We start from the raw sequence: 13,373 nt of genomic DNA, 5'->3' as shown, positions 1-13,373 counted from the left end.
GCGGGATCAAGTCATTGAATATGTGTGAGAGAGATGAGATAAAGCTGGAAAATTCGGTCGCTACAGGTTACTGAAAACTTTTATCTACTAGTTAATAGAAAATCATTAAATGGGGACACCTGGGCGGCTCAGTCAGATAAGCGTCTGCCTTCAGCTCAGATCATGATCTCAGGGTCCTGGGATTGAGCCCCATGTTGGGCTCTCTGCTCAGCAGGGAGTCGGCTTCTCTCTCTCTCTCTCTCTCTCTGTCTCTCTCTCAAATAAATAAATAAATAAATCTGAAAGAAAGAAAGAAAAAAAATCATTAAATGGACATGGGGGTTTGGTTTTTCAAACCAGGTTTTGACACAAGAACATCGATTTTCAGAATGTCATTTGTTTAATTCTCTTTTTCTCCTCCTCTTGTCTTCATTCATCTTCCTAGAACTTGAACTCTGCTGATACAATAGTCAGTTGCAAACTAACTTGGTTAATACAAATTTCAGACTAACGTGTGTGTGATTTCAGCATTAATGGTAGCATGGTCAGGTTATTTTGTCAGATCCACAGTAGCTGGGCCCAGTGGACACAGCAATCTGTCCTACCATGTAAGGTTCTCCTACTATGCTACTATTTTCAGCTCTTAGGAATCTTCCCTCACTCTAAGCAATTACACAACTGAGGTTCCTAATGGTTTGACTTACATGCCAGATCCAAGTTTAAATCTAAATTGTTAGAATGTATGTTTTAAAAATTATTTTTAAGGGAAAGGGAAAAATCAGAACTATGTAAACAAAAGAGCTTGAGAATGGCAGTCTTAATAAGACTTAATGGACAGATGCCATAAAAACCTCCTTAAAAAAATGTTGATGGGGCGCCTGGGTGGCTCAGTTGTTTAAGCATCTGCCTTCGGCTCTGATCATGGTCCCAAGGTCCTGGGATGGAGCCCCGCATCAGGCTCCCTGCTCAGCAGGAAGCCTGCTTCTCCCTCTCCCACTCTCCCCTGCTTGTGTTCCCTCTCTCGTTGTGTCTCTCTGTCAAATAAATAAATAAAATCTTTAAAAAAAAATGTTGATGATACATGTTGTGTTATTTAACAGGTCATGTTCAAAAAGATAGCTAGCCATTATGGAAGCTGATTCTCTCTGTTAAGTGCCACTGAGTAGATGTGTGAGACGTCTGTTTTATGAACTCAGTAAATATTCATGAACAAGGTGATATGTCAGGCTTTGAGAATGCAGTGGCTCGAGAAAGCAAAATTGTCCCAACTCCAATGAAGCTCACTTGTCTTGTGTAAACGAAATTAATAGACTGACACCGTGCATGAATACTGAAAAAAAAAAAACCTGTACATTATACAGCCTGTTCTTGTTTATAAAACATAATTTTTTACTAAAACTTACTTTTGGTGTACCAAAAGTTAACATATAGGCATATATCAGTCCTCCAGCTATATGCAGTAACTATTCCCGAAAACTGGAGTTCAGTGGTCTGGCTGTGATGACCATGACCATAACAATCAACAAAGCTAAAAGGCAACCTACAGAATAGGAGAAGCTATTTGAAAATGACATATCTGATAAAGGGTTAGTATCCAAAATATATAAAAAAAACTTTTAAAACTTAACACCCAAAAAATGAATAATCCAACTAAAAAATGGTCAGAAGACATGAACAGACATTTTTCCAAAGACACAGAGATGGCCAACTAACACATGAAAAGATGCTCAACATCACTGATCATCAGGGAAATGCAAATCAAAACTACAATGAGATATCACCTCACACCTGTCAGAATGACTAAAATCAACAACATGAGAAACAAAACAGGTATTGGCAAGGATGGGGAAAAAAGGGAACCCTCTTGCACTGTTGGCAGAAGTGCAAACTGGTGCAGCCAATGTGGAAAACGGTATGGAGGGTCCTTAAAAAGTTAAAAATAGAACTACCCTATAATCCATCAATCACAATCCTAGGTATTTACCCAAAGAATACAAAATTACTAATTCAGAGGGATACATGCACCCCGATGTTTATAGCAGCATTAACTACAATAGCCAAATTATGGAAACAGCCCAAGTGCCCATCAATTGATGAGTGGATAAAGAAGATGTAGTATATATATATACAATGGAGTATTACTCAGCCATAAAATGCTTGCAGACGGTCGTGTTTTCACATATCCCACCCCACTGCCCCCATACCCATAAGCTCATCTGAACGTTCAAGTCTTTTGTCTCTGTTCTTTGTTTGGGAACTAGAGCTATAGTAACTAGAATGATCACTGCCAACCTATGAGCGCCATTGAGAGTGGACTGAGTTCACATCTTGGCCTTGCCACTGTATGAACTTTTGGCACATTTCTTTAACTTTATCTGAACTCTCCTTCTCTCGTGTGTAACGTGAGGCAGAAATGGAAATGATAGCATTAATTCTAGCTCATGATACGGATCGCACAGTGTTGCAGAAAGTCATTTCTTTCTAGTCATCTTTTTTCTAGTAATGGGAGTGACTGGAACCTGCCCACGGACTGAACGAGGAAAACAAAACATTATGAGAAGCTTGAAATTTTACGTATGTTTACATTGTTTGGTCTTTATAAATGCAAGTATATTTTAAGTATACTAGAGAGCTTTCATCACTAAATATCCTTTGTAAGACCTATTAGTTAAAAGAGATAGTATGAACTCATAAGAAATAGTATGAATAAACTGTTACATCATTTTATGATTTGGCATATTTTGAGGGTCAACTTTTTTCTTTTAAAATGAGTAAAGAACACTGACTGTCACAGAGTATAATAAAAATAAAACAGGGGCGCCTGGGTGGCTCAGTTGATTGAGCATCTGACTCTTGTTTTCCGCTCAGGTCATGATCTCAGGATTGTGGGATCGAACCCTGCATCAGGCTTCGTGCTCAGCATGGAGTCTGCTTGAGATTCTCTCTCTCTGTCTCTCTCTCTCCCTCCACCCCTACCCTGCTCGCGCTCTCAATAATAAATAAATAAATAAATAAATAAATAAATAAATAAATAAGTAAAATATTTTTAAAAATAAAACAGCTGAGGCATAAATAACTCACACATAACATCCAAGAAATGAGTCAAAACCAAATTCAATAAATACTGGATACTAGCTGCTGGTGATTAATATTACTGACTGAGACTCCACTAAATTCCTGTTTACTCCATTCCTAGAAAATATAGGACAGGTAAACAGATTTATTAGGGTAATGTTTTTCCTAACACCTTCTCTTCATTCTTTTCATCAGAAATTGCCTTCTCTCAAGTAAAAGTTTAGATTTCAGCCAGTGTTGCAATATCTCTATCTGTAGGTGGACAGATGGGGAAAGGAAATGAGATGGTGTCTGGCTCTTTAATTAAAGATGTAGAGCCAGAGTATGCTCTTCACGCTCACTGGCAAGACACATATGCACATGTGCGCGCACACACACACACACACACACTCACTCACATGCAAAGTGCATCTGATAGATGAAGCCAAATTTGTAAAATTGTATCCATAATCATAGTTTCTATGGTAACTGTATCTTAGGACCAGGCACAAACAGAGCTGGGCAGGAGATGTCTGATTTTATTTTCTCTGAAGACAATCAGAAGAGAGATAATTCAGGTTATCAAGACGCCATGGCCCGGTGTACATATGGCTAGTACTTGGGTCATGCTAGCATAAGACTGAATGCTGAAATCCCAATGAATGTGTTATAATTTTATAATGTTCCAGATTACTTTGCTTTCTTTGTCATTCACCTTTAAAATAATTATGTTACAGATGTAGGGTTACCATATTAATGAGGTGGAAGCAGTTAACTTAATGTGGAAACTATATGCAAGATAACTTTTATAAATGTACATAAGTTAGAAGGGACTTTAAGAATTTATTTTTACTCTAGCATTTTCCAAGGGAGGAAAATATAGGCACAGAATGGTTAAAAGGCTTCCCCAAGAGTTATTTTTTAAAATATTTTTATTTGCTGTATTTTCTAAACTAGCAGATGTTCTAAACTAGTCTATAAACTGAATACCCAGTTATTTGACAAAATTACTGAAATTAAATTAGAGAAAATAAACACTTCAGAAATAATGGTTTGAAAGAGTGTGTGTACTTTTGCTTCTCTAGACAGCATATTTCTGAATACATATCTCCAGCATAATATACTTCACGTTGCCGAAGAGAAATCATTTACAACCTATTTTGATTAGTTTCTTTTTGTTTAAATGAAGTATGGTGAGTTTTGCTCCAAATATGTAGCATTTCAGCACAATGTCTTCATATTAGATGCTCAAAGACAAGTTCCAAACTTCTTTAGACATTTTCATCATGTTGTTTCCTTCAAAAATCTTCAAGCCAGACCTATAGCTAAGTAAGAGGAATGTAATTAAAAGAAAGCTTCTGGAAACTGCTTAAAAATATCTGTCATGTTACCAACTTGAAATGAAAGGCGTGTTTCCTAAAATGGCATCGAAATTTTTATACTTTGCATCTTAATCTTATGATGGGTCTGGCAGCATGAAACGCACTTCTGTGTAATGGATCCGAGCAGGACCTATTTGTAAATGAGGATGTTGTGTAGAGGTGAATCAGCCAGACTGCAACTTTGCAGCACATTTCCGTCACAGCAGCTTTTAAACTTCCTCAGGAAAATTGACTTAGGGGACATAAATGACAACATTGGCAAAAACGTGTCCCAACCTGTGGGAACTGGGAAACATGTTAATTTTGAATTGTTTCCACTTTTTATCATCAGACATTTACAGAAAATCTTGTGTGATTTATTCTTTTATTTGTAATGAATTGTTAAAACATGTTTGAAAGGGCATTAAATCTTCCCCTCTGCCATTAATCTGCAAATGGGAGAAATCGGGGGTTAAATGGCCTCTTTGGTATATTGCTTTGTGAAACTGCTGATTCCAGCAATACTGAGCTAGAAATACATACTAATTTAAGGAACCCTGAATGTAACCAGCAAGCTCCTTGCTTTTGTAGAGAAAAGACTAATAGCTTTATATTAACAAGGCTCTTAACATCCCAGCCAGCAGGCATTGAGTGAATGAAATTGGGAGAACTCCCATGGACTAAAAGCATCTTAATTCAACATTCCGCCTACACCAGACCCTCCTGATAGGCCGTCAGAGGCTGTCATAAGCCAGCCAAACAGGATCACCACCACAAGGTACACCAAGCATAGGCCTCTCTGGTTGTTTTTGAATAAGCTCTCTGAAGTTTCTCTTCCTGAGCTTTATTAGTAGAGAAAGATAAATATGCCCCAAATCTAAGCATAAGTTCTAACATTACATTGTTTTGGAAAAGACTAGGTTTCCTTTATGGCTCAAGTCAAAATTATTTCTATCAGACATATATTTAGGTCATTACATTAAAAAAAAAAAAAAAAAACCTGCTTGATACCAAGTGGGATAAAGGGCTTCTTTAAAAAAATTAATTGGATCAAAGCTGCTGACCTTATTTTTTTATGATGAGGGAAATTACCTAATAAGGAGTGCTGGAAGCAGGAACATTTCTGAGTCTTAGTGCACACCAAGTAAAATGAGAAATGAGCTTATAAATGCCTGTGCCGGTTCTCTTTCACTTCACTCCCTCCTAAAGTGGCTTGACTTCCTAAGGACCTAGCTACAACTTATAATTAGTTTCTCTTTGGCAATCCTCTATCTGCAAATTCCTACCCTCAATTCGCAGCTATTTGCAAGAATCTTGGTACCCGACATAATAATCCGTATTGCTGCTATTTCTGATTAGAATATAAAAGTTGATCAAGTTATAGGAGGAGATTAGATAAATTATGATTTATCCATAAATGGGATGTTATGTAGCTATTAAAATTTATGTTTGTGAAATGTATCTGGTAGCACAGCAAAATGCCAGTAATAAATAGTTGGGGGAGAAAACTTTATGCCCTTAAAATATGTATTTATTAAAAATGTTAACAGGGGTCATCTTTCAATGATTTAGGGAGAAAAATCAGTTCAATGTGTTTTTTAAATAATGGAACACAAATTTATTCCCATCATTTCCATTAACTAACACCGTGTCCCTGAAGGAGAGGACTTTTTCTCATCTCTCTGTTTTAGAGTACATAGCAAATGACTCCACGTAGGAGACACTAACAAATGTTTATTTCCTTGAAAGTATTAATCTTATTTTCTTAGCGTGATAGCATAAGACAGTACAACCAGTGTTTGGTTTTGGTTGTTTTGGGTTTTTCTTTCTTTTTGGGGGGAAGCGATAAAGATTTTCAGTACTGTGGAGTCCTGCCTTCTCTCCCCATCAATCCACAGAAATCACTCTCGATAAAGCACCGATCACCATCTCATTGCCAATTCCCACAGACACTTCTGCAGAACTTATGTTAGTCACTGTTCAGTTACAGAGAACAATATCCACTCCAGCTGGTTTAAGCAAGAACAAATTTATTATGCCATACTAATGGGCTTACAGAATCTCAAGGACAGCTAAAGAAACATAATCTTGGCTAAGCTTTCAGGAATGATTTCTCAAGCCACACTACAGAACGAGGCTACCAAGGGAGCTGCTGCCACCTCTCTAAGAAAGCTTTTGGTTCCAGAGCCACACAGCAATGCCTGTCTCAGGAGCCACCATAATTGGGAAAGTGCCACAATCAGGAAGCCATCTTTAGTGCTGCCAGCTCCAAAGCTAGCTGCAAAAGCTACACTCCACCCCAGAAACCTGCAATGACACATCTGCTAAAACTGCCAAGGAAACCAAACACATCTTTAGTCATTGTTGTCAGAATAAACAGTGGAAGTGTGGCCGCTTCTTCAATGGCCCATCTTAAAACAGACCAGTACACTGACTACAAGGGCATTCTGGGAAAGGCCGGTCCAGCTTTCTGAGCCCTGTAGTTCAGGGTGACACTCTGCAAGGGGGGAGGTTTGGGTAAAGCACACCAACAAACCCTATTGACTACAGACCTTTTCTTACTGCAGTTCTTGACTACTTTTGACACTGTTGGCCACACCTTCATTCATGGAATGCTTTTTCTCTTGATTTCTACCATAGTGCTCTCTCCTAGTTGTCTTCCAGACCAACTGCTGGTCTAAACCTCCTCAGATTTCCTCCTGCGTTCAACTTGTGTTTGTCTGCCCCTTAAATTACAGTGTTCCTAAGAGTATTATTGGTATTCTTTTCTGTTTCCATTGCGTGTCTTTTCTTCTGTTCTGTGTCTACAGATTCTCCCTGGGCATTCTACCTCTTTCCCAAGGTTTTAGGTACCATCCATAGGCCAGGTATTTCCCAATTCTCCATCTCTAGTCCAGGCTTCAGTGTTACAAACTTTTACACTCGTTTATCTATTAGACGCCACCATCAGATGGCCCATTCAAGCTCAGTATATCTAAGTATCCCCTCCTCCCACTGCTACCCTTGCCCCTAAATCTGGTCCCCCCTTATTCCCTCTTGGTGATGATTACCAAGTCCACCTAGTTGCTAAGCTCAGAAAATTGTACATTATTCTAGGCACATCCTTCCTATTAATCCTCAGTCAGTCCTACTGAACCTGTCCCCCTTAATATTCTTATATCACTCCCTTGCCTTTATCTTTTTTCTTTTTTTTAAGAAACTGTTTATTTTCTGTCAACCTTAGTTCCATTTTGTTTGCCTTCGTGGAAGAGCACCTTAAGACCATTCGGTGGTTGTTCCTACCCATTCAGTAGCCTGAGCCGTGGGAGCTGCGGACCAGTCTTCAGTGGTCGGCTGAGCGCTCCAGTCCTCAGGAGGGAACTGCTGAAGAGGCACCGAGGGCCCCTGCTCACCTTCAGACCAGTCAGCGACCTCAGGCTGAATAGCAGTAAATCTAGGAGCTGGAGCCGTCCATTCATGCGGAAATTCCTCCTTGGTCACAGCCTTCTTAGCAGCGGCCTGCTCTTCCTTTTCAATCTCTTCAGGACCCTGTAGAAGTTCAGATCAGGCACGACCTGTCATGGGTATTCATGGGAAATGGTGCCACGCATGCGCAGAACTTGCCTGGCCAACATCTACCACAGCAGACGCACTGAGTGAGCTCCCTTTTAGCAGGATTCATCAAGTTTCTCTGAAAGCAGGAAGGCCCAGTAATACCTGAGAGGCCCAGGCAGTTAAGAAATATGGAGAAAAGCAGGAGAAAACACAGGCCATTTGAAAATGTTTTCATTTTTTCTTAAAGTTCTGACACATTTGAATCGTACTTTTAGCCAGAATTGCTATGGAACTCCACCCATTGGGCCAGAATCCTTGGTGGTGTTGGTGAAAGACTCGCCCCTCATGTAGCATGCTGCCTACACTTGTGAGTTCGTTGGCCAGCCAGTGGCCTCACTCCAAGCTCTAACAATGTGCGGGCCTTTATCCTTTTGTATATCCCCTAGGTTAGGCCTTCATCATCTCTGGCTCAAACTATCACTGGAACCTCCACACTATGGCAAAAGTAATCTCTCCAACCTGTAAACATGTCCCATCACTTATCAAGTAGTCATTCTTAATGACTTCACCATCACCTAAGGGTAAAACCAAGTTCCTTGGCATGGCATATGAGCTCCTCCAAGGTGTGGCCCATGAAGGTATCTCCAGAGCTTGGACTCTGGGTCAGACAGACCTGATCTTTGTCTCAGATTTTCCATGCACTAGCTACATGACCTTGGGCAACTATTTGGTTTTCTCATTTTAAAAATGGGCCAACCATTGGGGTTATGGGAAAGATTGACTGGACTGATGAAAATAAAACTTTAGCATTTTGCCTGACAAACAGTAAGTATCAAGTTAAGTGTTAAATTGTAGTAATGATCAAAGAAAAACCAAATAAATGGATGGATAGTTCATGTTCATGGATAAGAAGACTTAATATTATCAAGATGTCAGTTCTTCCCAACTTGATCTATAGATTCAATGTGCTGCCTGCCAAAATCTTAGCAAGTTATTTTCTTGATTCTAAAGAATCTTAACAAACTGATTCTGAAGTTTATATGGTGAAGCAAAAGACCTAGAATAGCCAACATAATATTGAAGGAGTACAAAGTTGGAGGGCTAACCCTACCCAACTTCAAGACTTATTATAGAGCTATAGTAATCAAGACAGTGTGGTATTGGTGAAAGAATAGACAAATAGATCAATGAAACAGAATAGAGAGCACAGAAATAAACCCAAATAAATATTTATTTTTGTGTCTGACAAAGGTATAAAGATGATACAATGGAGCAAAGATAGTCTTTTCAAATGGTGCTGGAACAACTGGACATCCAACATGTAAAAAAAATGAATCTAGGGGCACCCGGGTGGCTCAGTCGTTAAGCGTCTGCCTTCGGCTCAGGTCATGATCCCGGGGTCCTGGGATTGAGCCCCGCATCGGGCTCCCTGCTCAGCAGGAAGCCTGCTTCTCCCTCTCCCGCTCCCCCTGCTTGTGTTCCCTCTCTCGCTGTGTCTCTGTCAAATAAATAAATAAAATCTTTAAAAAAAAAAATGAATCTAGACATGGACCTTACACCCTTTACAAAAATCAACATGAATCACTGACCCAAATTTAAAATGCAGAACTATAAAACTACTAGAAGATAACATAGAAAATAAATCTAGATGATCTTGGTTTTGGTAATGACTTTTTTAGATGTGACACCAAAGGCAAGATCCATGAAAGAAGGAATTGGTAACCTGAACTTCATTAAAATTAAAAAGTTCTGCTCTGCAATAAATACTGTCAAGAGAATAAAAAGATAAGCCACAGACTGGAAAAAGAATGTTTGCAAAAGACACATATGACATGATAAAAGACTGTTACTGAAAACTACAAAGAACTCTTAAAACCCCATAATAAGAAAAGAAACAAACCAATTAAAACATGGACCAAAGATACCGTAACAGACACCCCAACAAAGAAGATATACAGATAGCAAATAAGCCTATGAAAAGATGCTCCACATCATAGGTCATCAGGAAAATGTAAATTAAAACGACAATAAGATATCACCACACGCCCATTAGAATGGCCAAAATCTGGAACACTGACAACCCCAAATGCTGGTGAGGATGTGGAGCAACACGAACTCTCATTCATCACTAGAGGGAATGCAAAATGGTACCACCGCTTTGGAAGATAGTTCAGCAGTTTCATACTCTGACCATACAACCCAGCACCTGTACTATTTTGTATTTACATAAGGGCATTCATTGAAAACTTATCTTCACACAAAAATCTGCACACAATGTTTATAGTAGCTTTATTATTGCTAAAATTTGGAAGCCACCAAGATGTCCTTCAGTAGATGAATTGATAAAGCGGTATATCTGGACAATGCAATATTATTCACCACTAAAAAGAAATGAGTTGTCAAGCTTGAAAAGACATGGACGGTACTTAAATACATACTACTAAGTGAAATAAGACAGTATAAAAAAGGCTACACCCTGTAAGATTCCAGCTACATGACATTCTGGAAAAGGCAAAACTATGGAAACAGTAAAAAGACCAGTGGTTGCCATGGGTTTGGAGAGAGGGAGGGATGAGTAGGCAGAGCATAAGGAATTTTTAGGGCAATGGAAATGATACTATAATGGTGGATACATGTCATACATTTGTTCAAACACAATAGAATGTGCATCCCCAACAGTGAGTCCTACTGTAAACTCTGGACTTTGAGTGATGATGTGTTAGTGTAAGTTCATCAGTTGTAACAAATATAGCACATGTTGGGGGGTTGGTGATAATGGCAGAGTGTGGGGGGCAGTGGGATAGGAACTCTCTGTACCTTCCTCTGTTTTGCTGTGAACCTAGAAGTGCTCTAAAAAATCAAAGCCCATTCAGAAAACAGTTGCCATAGTGGCAATAATGGCTATAGCCATAATAGTAGTGGCGGTGTTACTATTAGTATCCTTTTCCTTAATAGGCTCTGTTTCTTCCTTTACCAAGATCTTGACTTTCCCTGAAAACACAGTGCTTTTCTTTTTTTAAATGCCTCCATATTGTTTCATTTTTGTTCTTTCTACTTAGAATGCCTTCTCCTGCTACTCCTACACCTTCTTCCCCCAAAAACTTCCCCTCATTCATATTCAAGTTTTCGATGAAGCTTCAACACCCATATGAAGCTGTCTTCAACTCTGCCAGGTGGACTTTGGTATCTGTTTCTTCAGACTCCTACCGCCTCCTCTCTCATGCTGACACTCTAGCAGTGATCTCATTGCACCGTAATTGTTTGCAGGCCTGTCTCCTCTATATCCAACGCGATGAAGAAATCCAGCCCTTGTTCATTCCTTTAAATATATGCCTAGCATGGCATTGGGATACCATAGGTGCTCAGTAATCACTAAGTCCATGATTGCATTAAAGATGTCATGTTAATAGAGAAGCATGATATATGCACAATATAAATATAATAATGAAATATCTACACAGTTTGTGAAGAAGAGAATAAGTTTTGATATAGAAGCAGGCCCCCCATCTTTGGTCTATGTTCTGCTACTTCCATGAAGTTTTTCCTGACACCTCCCGGTGTCACCTGTACTACTGTTAGTAACATCCTGAATGGCATGGGATCATACGTTGTCCTACATCATTCTTTAACTATTTCATTTCTGATGCTTGTCTTCCCAACAGCACTAAAACTTCCCTAAGATAGGGATCATCCTACATTTCATATAATCTCTTATGCTGGTAGCTCACCAGAAAGAAGAGGCACCGGGGTGCTGCCTCCTAGAGACACCAGAATGTGGACGGCCACCATTGGGCCAGGCCGGTTCTACCTAACAGTGCTGGAAGTATTAACTTGGAGTTTTGTGGCCACCAGAAAAAGATTACTTGTAAATGTCTAGAGCCATACTAGGGATACATACGCATAATGCCCAACAATCACAATGAAGTGATCGTCAGCATAGTCTTGGTATTCATGCTAATTCTTCCTCCATAACCAATAGGTTAAAAACAAAACAAAGCTTAGATAGAAGTGGTTGAGGACAGGAGCTCTATCCTTCCCTTCTTTTTCTGTGACATTTCTTTATCCCCTGTTTGTCTGATACCATCCTTGTCTCTGATCTTTGTTAGAAAGGTTAGTGGTTTAAATCAGGGCTTTTATCCTAATACAGAGAATTCTCAGTCTCCCTGCAGTTGCTTCTAAGTTTGTATGTGCCAGTCTTCATCCTTACCTCAGTAATTCACTGGACTCTTGCCCTCTCAAATAATTCCGGTCATTCCTGTTCCATGTATTGGTGAAATATAAAGAGGTTTTGCAGGACACACTCTGAAGAGCCTTCTCTAATAATCTGACACTGGAAATAGTCTTTCTTACTCTAAATGGGTGTGTATACTTGTTTTGTAACACCTCTCACAATAAACCCTCCCTACACACACCACCTAAGCTGGGATGGTGGTTTCATAGAGAGCTGGAACCTTTGGCAGGAAGAAAATAACTTGCAAGTTGAATACTACCTAGAAAAATTTCCCCTACTGACTTGACACCGGTTCTTCCTGTGCTTACTAGCAAACTTTCCCTTCCTTCTCATAGTGGTCCAGGTGTTCTGTTTACCCTTTCCATGCCCATTCCGTGAGGGCTAGCCCAGCATAAGAGCCAGCACATAAGCGATCCACAAAACCACACGTGTTGACATGAACAGGTGATGAATTGACAAGTCAACAAGTACTTTTAAATACCTGGATGTGTTCATCCTGGTTTTGATTGCTATGGTAGATGCAGAAGGACTATGTATAAAATCTTTACATTCACAGAACTAGCACACTTTATTGAGACCATACTGGGGCCAGGCACTGCTCTTCAGAGTCTCAGAGGCTGATGGAAGAGACCGGCAGAGAGGTGAACACAGGAAGTACAAAGGAAGGGAAAAAAAATACTAAAGATCAACCCTAGTTAGAAAAGAGGCAATCACTTCTCTGTGGTAGTTCCTAAGGGACAGAACTAAGCAAGTTTTGGGTGAGGGAGGGCTTCATGGAAACTGCGGAGTAAACAGTTGTTTGTCTGTTAGTAAAGAACGTTTTCATGGAAAAGGTACTTTTTAAAAAATATGGTCCTGGGACACCTGGGTGGCTTAGTCAGTTGGGTGTCTGCCTTTGGCTCAGGTTTTGATCCTAGCATCCTGGGATGGAGCCCTGTGTCAGACTCCCTGCTCAGAGTCTGCTTCTCCCTTTTGTGTTGCTCTCCTATTTGTGTTCTCTCTCTCTCTCTCTCTCTCTCTCTCTCTCTCAAACAAATAAATAAAATATTAGGAAAAAAAACAAAAACAAAAACACTGTCCTTGTCACAGCCAAAAGGAGCCTAAAGAGACATGATGACTAAATGTAATAGGGAATTCTGGAACAGGAAAGGGGTTGGGTAAAAATCCAAATCAACTGTGGGCTCTAGTTAACAATAATGTATCAATATTGATTC

General features: G+C 39.6%; 1 protein-coding gene and 1 non-coding gene across 2 annotated transcripts in view; one reads left to right on the top strand and one right to left on the bottom strand.

Annotated features, from left to right (window-relative positions):
* The window catches only part of PARD3B (par-3 family cell polarity regulator beta), a 1,008,697-nt gene that overhangs the window by 944,211 nt on the left and 51,113 nt on the right, over window positions 1-13,373 (top strand). The gene's annotated exons all lie outside the window — the stretch shown is intronic.
* Window positions 8,196-8,348, bottom strand: LOC114216025 (small nucleolar RNA SNORA62/SNORA6 family). The gene has a single exon (XR_003610672.1). It is a non-coding gene; the product is annotated as a small nucleolar RNA SNORA62/SNORA6 family (small nucleolar RNA).

This window comes from Eumetopias jubatus, unplaced genomic scaffold (assembly GCF_037043125.1).
Source record: "Eumetopias jubatus isolate StellerSeaLion01/CBP00866 unplaced genomic scaffold, mEumJub1_p1.0 scaffold_3, whole genome shotgun sequence".
NCBI classification, from domain to species: domain Eukaryota; kingdom Metazoa; phylum Chordata; class Mammalia; order Carnivora; family Otariidae; genus Eumetopias; species Eumetopias jubatus.
This window is presented reverse-complemented; position numbering and strand designations above follow the sequence as displayed.